This window comes from Bos indicus x Bos taurus, chromosome 16 (genome assembly GCF_003369695.1).
Source record: "Bos indicus x Bos taurus breed Angus x Brahman F1 hybrid chromosome 16, Bos_hybrid_MaternalHap_v2.0, whole genome shotgun sequence".
NCBI classification, from domain to species: Eukaryota; Metazoa; Chordata; class Mammalia; order Artiodactyla; family Bovidae; genus Bos; species Bos indicus x Bos taurus.
The window spans coordinates 43,327,500-43,339,008 of NC_040091.1; the positions used below are offsets into that span (position 1 = coordinate 43,327,500).

Here is an 11,509-nt window from a genome sequence, read left to right on the forward strand (position 1 = left end):
ACTGACTGAGAATGTATGCATGCAAAATACATATAACATGAATGTTACCATTTTAAATCATTTTAGAGTATATACTTCAGTGGCATTAGAGGCATTTACCCTGCCCGGCAACCACCATTATTGTTTAGTTCCAGAACTTTTTCATCACCCCAAAAAGAGACCCCACACCAATTAAGAAGCTGCCTTCAGTTCTTTCTTCCCTCCAGCCCCTGGAAATCACTTGTCTGCTTTCTGCCTCTATAGATATACCTATTCTGGACATTTCTTTCTTTTTTTTTTTTTAATTAAAAGTTAAAAAAAAAAAGCTTTTGGCTGTGCTATGAGGCTTGCAGGATCTTAGTTCCCCAACCAGGCATTGAACCCACACCCCCTGCAGTGGAAGTCCTGACCACTGGACTGCCAGGGAAGGCCCTCTGGACATTTCATATAAATGGTGTGCCTGTGTCTGCTCAGTCATGTCTGACTTGATAACGCAGGATAATATTTTGAAATACCTGGCATACAAAGCATGCATGATATCCCTAACAAAGAGCGAACTTCCTTGAGGAATTACGCTATCATGCCAGATTATGACATCTGACAAAGGGAAAGTAATTTCAACCATAAAATTAAGCAATCTGACATGACAGACAATGGAAGGCTTGATTTGACATTCCACATGGATCAGAATACAAGGGCATGTAAATGGAATCGCAGCCTGTGCTGCCGTTTGTGTCCATTTCCTTCTCTGAGCATGTGTTGAGGGTTCACTGGGTTGTGCCCAAACTTGATTCTTCTTTATGGCTGAGCGACATTCCAATGCATGGCTGTGCTTCCCTGTGTTCATCCAGTCATCTGTCTATGGACACCTGGGTGGTTTCCACTTTTTGTGAACAATGCTGCTATGAACATTCATGTACAAGTTCCTGTTTGACGTGTTTAAAATAGTAAACATTAAGTCCCACCTAGAAGAACAAAACACCAGTTGCCCAAGAACAGGAAAGATCTGTGACCCAAATCTGGAGTTTTCCCGCATTCTCATCTCAGTAAGGACCAATGGTGTGATGCAGTTCTTGGGGAAACCAATGAATGAATACAGTCATCAGAGCATCTTTTGCTCTGTTTGGACCAGAGACCAGATGCACTTGGCTGTTTACTATTAGAGGTAGCAGTGATTGGAGAATAAGTCCCTCCTTGCCAAAAGTACCAGCCCCTTCATGTCCTGGGATGATCAGTCATGAGCGTTGACAGATTATGAGTTCCACAGTCAAGGTTCATATCCTTGGGTTCAAATCCCAGTTCTGCTACTTCTTGGGGCTTCCCAGGTGGTGCTAGTGGTAAGGAACATGTTTGCCAATGCAGGAGACATGAAAGACGTGGGCTGCATCCCTGGGTAGGGAAGATGCCCTGGAGGAGGGCAGAGCAACCCACTCCAGTATTTCTGCCTGAAGAATCCCATGAACCCCTTCCATGGAGCAGCCTGGCGGGCTACAGTCCATAGGGTTGAAAAGAGTCGGACACAATGGAAACAACTTAGCATGCACGCTACTTCCTGACCGTGTGGTCGGGTTTGTCACGTAACCTGTCCAACCCTACTGTCCACTCCTTATAATGAAAACCTCCTGGGTGGTTTTTTCGGGGGAGTAAGATAATGTGGCTGAGCCCTCCAGCAGTATCTGCTATGTGGAAGATGCTCCACAGACATTTAAAAAATGTTTATTCATTTGGCTGTGCTGGGTCTTAGTTGCTGCACTTGGGATCTTTGATCATCAATCTTCACTGTGACATGGGGAATCTTTAGTTGTTGTTCAGTCCCACAGTCATGTCTGACTCTTTGTGACCCCATGGACTGCAGCACACCCAACTTCCCTATCCTTCACCATCTCCCAGAGTTTGCTCAAACTCATGTCCTTCAAGTCGGTGATGCCATCCAACCATCTCATCCTCCATCACCCCCTTCTCCTTCTGCCTTCAAACTTTTTCAACATCAGGGTCTTTTCCAATGAGTCAGTTCTTTGCATCAGGTGGTGAAAATATTGGAGCTTCAGCTTCAGCATCACTTCTTCCAATGAATATTCAGGACTGATTTCCTTAGGATTGACTGGTTTGATATCCTTGCAGTCCAAGGGACTCTCAAGAGTCTTCTGCAACACCACAGTTCAAAAGCATCAATTCTTTGGCACTCAGCCTTCTTTATGGTCCAACTCTCACATCCATACATGACTACTGGGAAAACCATAGCTTTGACTATACAGACCTTTGTTGGTAAAGTAAGGTCCCTGCTTTTTAATATGCTGTCTAGGTTTGTCATAGCTTTTCTTCCAAGGAGCAAACGTCTTTTAATTTTATGGTTTTAGTTTTGGCATGTGAACTCTTAGTTGAGTCATGTGGAATCTACTTCCCTGACTTAGGATCGAACCTGAACCTCCTGCATTGGGGGTGTGGAGTCTTGGAGTCTTAGCCACTGGACCACTAGGGAAGTTCCTCTCCATGGGCATTTTCAGGGACCTGGGATGCTGGAATGACCAGGGGAGGTGGTTGGGATGGTCCCAAAGCTCCAGGATTACCCGCTAAGTCACATGGCTTTGCTTCTCAGGTTTAATGTGCTTTACACAGAAACATCACGACACAAAGCAGTTTCCTCTTACAGCCTGATAAAGAGGATCCAGGGAGGGCAGAAAAGCAGGCCAGGAGCAGGAAGAAAACTCACGCTCAGATAGAACATGTGATTCCATGAGTATCTCAAATATGCTCAATCCAGCCAAGATCGTGTCTGCAATCAGGCCGATGAGAAGTCCTTGCACAAAAATAGCACCCTTGGAGATAAGAGGATGTTTCTTACCGGGAGAATTTTCTTTTGGGTCTTCACATAGTTCACCAGTGACTCTGGAGGGAATTTTGAGGAATGAAGGCAATAAAAGTGATGAAGAGCTTGGAGGGCCTGATTATGAGTGAAGATGAAACAACAGCCTGGCCGTAGCATGGGTTTCGGGGAGTTGTGGCCTCCATCTGGCAGATGCGAGGGTCCCAGATGGAAGGAGAGGTTGGAGGAGTCTGGGAGGGTGTAAGTAGGAGTAATGGTGTGATATTATGAAAAGAAAGCGATAGGCTGTGGATAAGATGGTTTCTGGGCAAAGAGCCTGTTTAGGAAACTAATAGCCTCCCAAGGGCGGTGGACATGCCTCATGGCTCGTTAAGGCAAACGTTTGACAAGATCAAAGTCTGAGAAGCTGCTCTGTTGGGAGTGACCACCTCCTCCCCAACTCAGATGCTTCATCTCCACACCCCTTATCTCTTTCACAAGTTTGGAAGTGCCGTGTGGGTTTGCAACCCAGGTCTTCAGGGTGGTGGATGGAGTTCTGGCCCCTGAACACAGGCTCAGAGGAGAGCTTAGCAAGGAGGAGCAGATAGATGAGCTGGCTGGAGAGCATCTTTATCCACCCAGGGAGCAGAGGATGGAGGGTGCTGTTGGAATCCTGGGGTAAACAACACATGTGCTTCTGGCCTCTGGTCTGAGCCAAGTAGATATTGGAATGGTTCTACTCGGGCCAGTTTCTTTGATTTCTATGGTTCCTCTGCCCACTGGGTTGTGATGCCTCAACATTTCTGGTTGACAAGGCAGTTTCCTGTCTATTACCTCCTTTATTATGGTTACTATTTGAAGCTGACCTTTAGAGTGGCAGAAGTATTTGCATCATCTTGTCTGTTCCCTTGATTTGCTGTTGAGAATACTGAGGCCCCCAAAGAGCAAGTGACTTGACCTGAGGTAGCTGGTGATTCCAGACCTCGCATGTGGAACGCTGGAACCACGCGTGTGACACATATGAGAACAGGGCTTTGGTGAACTCCAGAAGGTTGCCTCTGGGAAGAGAAATGGGTGGCTGGGGGTGGACAGGGGTTGGAGAGAGACTTACTGTATTTGCCCATGTACACTGAAGATTTTTAAAAATATATTTATTTGATTTTCTGATCCAGAAGTTGCCCCTTTCTTTTTATTTATTTGGCTGCGCTGGGTCTTAGTTACAGCATGTACATCTAGTTCCCTGACCAGGGATTGAACCTGGGCCCCCTGAGTTGGGAGCACGGAGTCTTAGCCACTGGACCGCCAGAAGCTGCCCCTTTCTGAGAGCGGAGACCATTTGGAATGTGATCCACTCCTGTGTCTAGAATCCCACCTGCTCCTTTTCCCAGGAGCCAGTCAGCTCTCACTAGGGAGGCGGCAACCTCTGAGCTGGTGATGTGGCCACAGGGGCCTCAAGAAAGTTCCCTTTGGCTAGTGTTCACGTTGTGGTCAGTGGTCTGCGTGGAAGGGGCAGCATGGGTCCTGGAGCCACCATCCCCTCTCACTGGTAGAACTAGACGCTCTTTATCCAGAATTTGGTTTCCTTGTGCTGCTTTTCCTTCAGGAACAAACTGTTCATTCAAGAGCAGGTGTAAAAACCTTGTTTTGTGGGTCAGGAAGGCCACCTCTCGCTGCTCCATTGGAGGGACCCATTTGGCTCCTGGAGTCACCCCTGATGGCTGGCAGACAGAGACGAAGCTGTCCAGCCTGGGAGCCCCACAGCCTTGCACAGAGCCCTTGGATTGGCTGACCTCTGACCTCTGAGTTGGCTTGTTGGCAGATGGGCTGGCTAAGTGTAGGACCACAGCCAGACTGCTGGGATACAAATGTCACCCTGCCACTTAGCAGCTGTGTGACTTTGGGCAACTTACTCAACCTCTCTGTGCACTGTGCCCCCAGCTTCCATATTGTGTGGTAATAATAATACCAACTCCACCAAGCTCTTATGAGAATGAAATGGTTTGGTAGCTGCTCTTAAGACAATGCCTGGCACAGAAAGTTCTGTAAGTTCTTGTCACATAAACTGAAGCAAAGAGGGTGATCCTCAGCGGGACTCTGGCTCTCTCTCCGGTTCCAGGGTACTTTGTCACTGTGTTCTTCTTGTGTTTAGTAATTTTTTTTTTTTTTTTTGGCAGCGCTGCCTGTCTTTGTGGGATCTTAGTTCCCTGAACAGGGATTGAACCCAGGCCCTTGCAGTGAAAGCACCAAGTCCTAACCACTGGACTGCCAGGGAATTCTCTGGCACTTAGCTATTAAAAAAAAAAAAAAGATTTGTCAATTTTATTGATTCTTTTGGGTGTGTGGGGGGGAATCAGTTTCCTTCATTGAATTTCTCTACTCTTTTCCCATTTTCAATGTAATTGAGTTCTGCTATTTATTAGTTCCTTATTTATTTACTTATTTGGCTGCACGGGGTCTTAGTTGCAGTATTTGGGTTCATCAATCTTCCTTGCAGCATGTGGGATCTTTATTTGTGGCATGTCGGATCTAGTTTCCTCACCAAGGATCGAACCCAGACCCCTTGCATTGAGAGTCTGGAGTCTTAGCCAATGGACCACCAGGGATGGTCATTAATGAATGAATACGTAAATGAAACATCCCCCTTCTTCCACATTAATAGACTGTTCCTGGAACAATGAATCACTAGGAAGCAACTTTGGCTTGTCTGCTGGGGCATCTGGGTCTGGTTGGGAACTTGTAGGGTCACTGTATGACCTCAGGGGGAGTGCATGAGCCATACAGGTGCTTCAAATCCAGGCAGGTGGCAGGTGAGTGGCTTGGCTTCTCAGAGTGACACGGAGCAGTACCTTATGGTCCTGTCCCCCACGCCCTCTGCCTGTCTTTTGTCTGTGGACAAACTTTAGTCAAAGAATAAGTTTAATCAGAGAAGTGAGAAACACAGAAACAAAGGAAAATAGTCTACGGAGACCAAATAACGATAATGTAGTCATTAGGCATAGTCAAGGACCTTCAGTTCCTTCTCAGGGACTACAGCTAATATTCTGAGCCATATCCTGAGAGCTGTCTTATAGAGACTGAAACACCAAGTGGAGAAAACTAGATGATGACCAGATTGCACCCAGGACATGAGCTGCCACAGTTCCAAGAACCGGCCACAAAGAAACAGGAACAAACTGACCCTGGAACTGAAGACTAACTGTATCTAAAACAACCAAGATGACGTTGCTCAGAACACTGATGACCAATTTGAGGATGACTGTCAGAGCTGACTGTGCTGTTTCTGCATGTAGCACTCCCTCTACTTCTCTCTATAAAAGTTCATGCCCCACTGGTTGCCAGTGTGGAGGGGGGGTCAGCCTTTGGACAGGTGTCCACCACCCTCCCCCAACAGTTGCTGGCATCTGAAATAAAGCAAACTTTCCTTTCCACCAACCTGGCCTGTTTATTGGCTTTTGAATGGTGAGGAGCCAGACCCCACACACTCTTTTGGTAACGAGACGAGGAGGCTTCCAGCCTGCCAGGCCCTAAGCTGCTGACCCCAGGAGAGAATTCAACAACAGGCTCTCCCCATACTGCCAGGAACAGTGGGGTCCATTCTTCCTGATTAAGTCCTAGGATGGGCTAGGTTATTAGAATGCTAGAGTCCTGGTGAGCAGTCTATCTGCGGAAGTTAGACCAGCAGCTCCAGGAGGCACCAAGTGTCCAGAGAGAAGACTTTTGCTCCCTGACAGGTAACTGGAGAGACTAGAGAAGGAGAACCCTGGGAACAAACTAACGTTGCTTATCATTAGGGTAAAGGCACATGTGCACCTCCAACCTTTGACTCAGGACAGTAGGGTTTCCCTGGTAGCTCAGATGGTAAAGGATCCACCTGCAAAGCAGGAGAACCTAGTTTGATTCCTGGTTCAGGAAGATCCCTTGGAGAAAGGATAGGTTACCCACTCCAGTATTTTTGGGCTTCCCTTGTGGCTCAGATGTTAAAGAATGTGCCTGTAATGCAAGAGACCTGGGTTCGATCCCTGGGTTGGGAAGATCCCCTGGCAGAGTGCATGGCAACCCACTCCAGTATTCTTGCCTGGAGAATCCCCATGGACAAAGGAGCCTGGTGGGCTACAGTCCATGGGGTTGTAAAGAGTCGGACATGACTGAGTGACTAACCACACAGCACAATCAGCCCCTGGTACCCAGGTCAGTCCCACCCCATCTGTTCACATTTTAACTGGCATCCAGAGGGATGATCCCTTCTGGGACACCCAGAAAGGAGGAAAGATATGCCTGGGAGGCTCCTGGCTCCATCACATCAATGTCAGCTTCTGAGCCCTTCTCTGCTCACGGAGACCCAGACGCTGCCTCTGAGTGCATGGAGCCAGCTGACTAGAGGCAGGAGAAACCTGACATAACTGCCTTGGCTGCAAGTCGGAATCATCAGTGAGGAAGGGGGACAGCAGACGACCCCCTCTGGCAGCCTCCAGGCTCTCACATTTAAAGTCACGAATGTGGTCACTATGAGAAGCATGAGACAGGCTTTGGGTGGTGTCCCATGCTGGGGGAGAGACCTCGGTGCTCCCCACATCAACAGGGGAGTCGGAGGCCTTCCTTCGAGCAGGTCACGTCTCTCCGAGTGCCCACTACCCTTACCCAACTACGAGTGGGGGTGGAGTGGGGCTGTAGGGTGGGAAGGGCCCAGAGTCCAATTTCAGTCAAAGCAAAGATCAATCATTGAAATATTAGACATTGCATCCTTATACAGGACAAAATGCTTGTCTGGATGAAGGCTGCTGCATAAATTTAAACTCTGTATCTTTAGGGAAAATCTTGGGAAATAAGCTCTCTTTTCAAGCAGTTCACTTCATTCATTCAACAGACTCGAATGACATTCAAGTGACATTCAACATGTCTTGAAGCCTCACCCTGGCCTGAGCACCATACTGTCAGCAGGGAGCCATGTTTGAGATGTGGGCAGATAATTAACAATGTGCAGCCAAGTGCCGTGACTGAACCACCCGCAGAGTTGTGGGGAGCCTGAGGGACTTGGCTCTTTGCTGGATGAGAGGTGGGGCACTGAGTCAGTGAAGGCTTTTCAGAGAAGGTAATGCCTGAACTGAGTGATAAAGAATGAGTAAGTATTTGGGGGTCGGGTGGGGGGGTGATGAGAGCATTCTTGGCAGAGGAGGCAGCAAGAGCAGAGATCCTAAGGAAGGAAAACATCATGTGTGTGTGTCTGTGTGTGTATGAACTGTGTGGCTGGCATAGTAAACAAGATGGGGGCAGTGGTACAAGGATGAAGGAGGAGGGAGACAGGGCTGGATCAGGGAGGCTGTATGTTCCTTGCTAAGGAGCTGTATTTTACTTTATTAGGGATGGAGGTATGCAAAGGCAAGTGAGTGAAATGCCACATGTATTGTTTGGGTCTCTTTTAGTCCCATATTACAGAAACCCAGTTCCAATCAGCTTGAGCACAAAAAGATGTGATGGCCTTTCAAAAGTGAAATGTCTTGGGGATAGTTCTGCCTTCAGGCAGAGTTGGATCCAGGTGCTCAGACAATGTTGACAAGAACCGGCCTCCTGCTGAAACCTCCTGCTGAGTCTTATGGCTACTTTATAATTAAAATAATATTTGGGTTTCTGTTCTTTTTTTAAAAAAATTTATTTATTTATTTTTGGCTGTGCTGGGTCATTGCTGCCAGGACTTTCTTCTAGCTGTGCTACGCAGGGGTTACTTACTCTCTAGTTGCTGTGCACAGGCTTCTCATCGCTGTGGCTTCTCTTACTGTGGAACACCTGCTCTAGGGCACCCAGGCTTCACTAGTTGCGACTCCTGGGATCTGGAGTACAGGCTTGGTTGTTGTGGCACATGGGCTTAGTCACTTCTCAGCATGTGGGATCTTCCTGGATCGGAGATCAAATCGATGTCTCCTGCATGGGCAGGCAGATTCTTTACCACTGAGCCACCAGGGTAGCCCCAGGTTTCTGTTTTTGATCTTCCTACTCCTCTTTGTCCTAGCCCAAATCTGTTTGCAGAATTCGTTTGCCGAATCAATAAAAAGTAGTGAATATCAGGTGCTGTGAGCCACAGCTTTCCAATAAGCATCACAGTTGATGTGATGATCTAGGTTATCTTCCAGGTCAAGATGACCTGTGCACATTACGTTGGCTTCACAGACCGTGGGTTCAAAGACACACATACCACAGATGATTCAGAAGATTAACCCCAGCACCTGTTCCCCTTGAGAAATCTCTAACTCAGAGACCAAGTTGGAGTGGATCTGAGACTTGTTTCCTATCCCCTTGCTTGGAGACCTGCAACAAAATCCTTGCTTTGTTGCAAACTCCCACTCTGAGTTTGCCTTTCTTTGCATTGGGCACAAGAGCCCTTTGCTTAGATGCAGTGCTTTGTCTCTGTTTTCCTCTGGGTGGGTGTTTTTCCCAGATGGGCACTCCTTCCATGGTGGCAAAGATGGCTGCCAGTAACCCCAGCATCCCATTTTGCTGACTCAGCAAGCCAAGCAGAGAGCACCTTGCTCCAGAAGACGTCCTGTGACTGCTCTCATTGGCTGGGATTGAGTCACAAGCCCATCCCTGAGCCAATCAGGGTGACTGATTGGCCAGACTTGGATCATGTGCCTGCCCCTGCACACAGTGGGTAGGGCATTCAAGTGGATTGAAGGGAAGGCTGGGATGGCTTCCCCAAAGTAAAATGTGGGTGCTATGGTCAGCAGAAGGGGAAATGGTGTTCTGGGCAGCTAAAAACAACAGATGTCTAGTTCCTTATTGTGTGACTCCATTTATATGAAATGTCTAGAGGAGGTAAATCCAGAGACTGAAGGTGGATTGGTGGTGGCCAGGGGCTGGGTAGAGACTGAACAGGAGTGATGGTGGTTTAACGGGTAGGGGGTTTCCTTTTGGCATGATAAAAATGTTTTAGAACCAAATAGAGGTGGCGTTTGCACAACACTGTGAATGTACTACTAAATGCCATTGAGATGTTAACCACTTTACAGTGGTTAATTTATTATTATTATTATTTTGCCATGGATTGAACCCTGTGCCCCTGCAGTGGGAGTATAGAGTCTTAACCACTGCACTGCCAGGGAAGTCCCAACAAAGGTTAATTTTATGGTATGTGAATCTGGTTGGATAGCATCACTGATTCAATAGAAACGAACTTGGGCAAACTCCAGGAGATGGTGAGGGACAGGGAGGCCTCACGTGCTGCAGTCCATGGGATCGAAAAGAGCTGGACATGACTTAGCGATGAACAACAACAACAAATGTGAATCCTACCTTGGTAAAGAATTAAAAAACAAAACAGAAAAATGGCACACCCATATTATGAGAATTCCTTTGAAGAGGCATTAGATAAAGGAAAAGTGATTCTTACATTGGTTCCAGTTAATGAGAGAACTGGAACCAAGTGTTTCTTCAACTTCAGAAATCAATGTGGATCTGCCGAATACAAGTGATCAAGTTCATCCTCCTTAAACAAATGAACAGTTTGAAGCTTGCCCCAAATCTAGTTGCAGTAAACCAGTTTCTCCTTGCAGACCATGATGCCTCCAATTGATAAGGTTCATCAGGACACTTTGCAGAACTGGTGCCAACAACTTAATTTGAGTACCAGTGGCCAGAAAATAGAGATTTATCTGAGACTCCAGAAACTTGCTTATCTTGAAAAAGATGAGTCATTTTTTATTTTAAATTCCGGAGTCATCTCAGGAAGCCAGATTGCAGTCATGTTGAAGGAAACACAAGATGGTGACCAAGAATGCAAGCTTTCAGAAAAGTAGGATATGAGTGAGAGCAAGGAAGGAACTAATATGGTTGAAGCGCTAACTTCAGCTCAGGAAGCCATGTTGGCAGCATGGTCAAGAATTGCTGAGCGGCTTCCCTGATGGTCCAGCAGTTAAGACTGCACTTCCAGTGCAGGGGCCACCGGTTTATCCCTAGTTGGGGAACTAAGATTCCACATGCCCATGGCCTGGCCAAAATAAATACATAAAAAGATGTGTTTTTTTTTTTTTTTTTTAAAGAATTGCTGCAAGCCATTCAACCTACGGCTGTGAGTTCCCAGCCCCTTCCTATCTCTGTTTAGCCCGTTCTGCCACAAGGTCCAGGCGTCCAGTAGTGTGTGGTCAGTGGCAGACTGTTCCCAGCAGACATAGAAGGTTGGGTTCGCCTGCAGTTCCATGCAGGTCAGGCCTGAGTCCCTGACACTCCCAGGAGATGTTCTCTCTCTTCCTGCTACCTGCCTGCACTTTCCCATCCTCAGACCTAGAAGATAATATGGTATGCCCTGAATGTGCTAAAAGAAATAAGAAAATTATGGAAAGATTAATTGCAATGGGGAAGAAGAAGAAACTTGGTTTGGACACACAATCAATACTTTTTTTATTAAAAAATTAATAATTTAATAATTTTGGTTGTGCTGGGTCTTCTTTGCTGCTCTCGGGCTTTCTCTAGTTACTGTGAGCGGGGGCTACTCTTCTTTGTGGTGCACAGGCTTCTCATTTTGATGGCTTTTCCTGCTGAGGAGCACAGGCTCTAGGTGCATGGGCTTCAGCAGCTGCAGCAGGCGGGCTCAGTAGTTGTGGCATTCAAGCTTAGTTGCTCTGCTGAACAGGGAATTTCCCAGATCAGGGATCAAACCTATGTTCCCTGCATTGGCAGGTGGATTCTTATCCACTGCACAACCAAGGGAGTCCCATCACTGCTTTTAGATGGTTCATA

The 11,509-nt window shown here is 47.0% G+C and overlaps 1 pseudogene; it reads left to right on the forward strand.

The window, feature by feature from the left end:
* The first annotated feature begins 10,098 nt into the window (after window positions 1-10,098).
* LOC113906212 lies at window positions 10,099-11,185 on the forward strand (annotated as a pseudogene).
* Window positions 11,186-11,509: the final 324 nt, after the last annotated feature.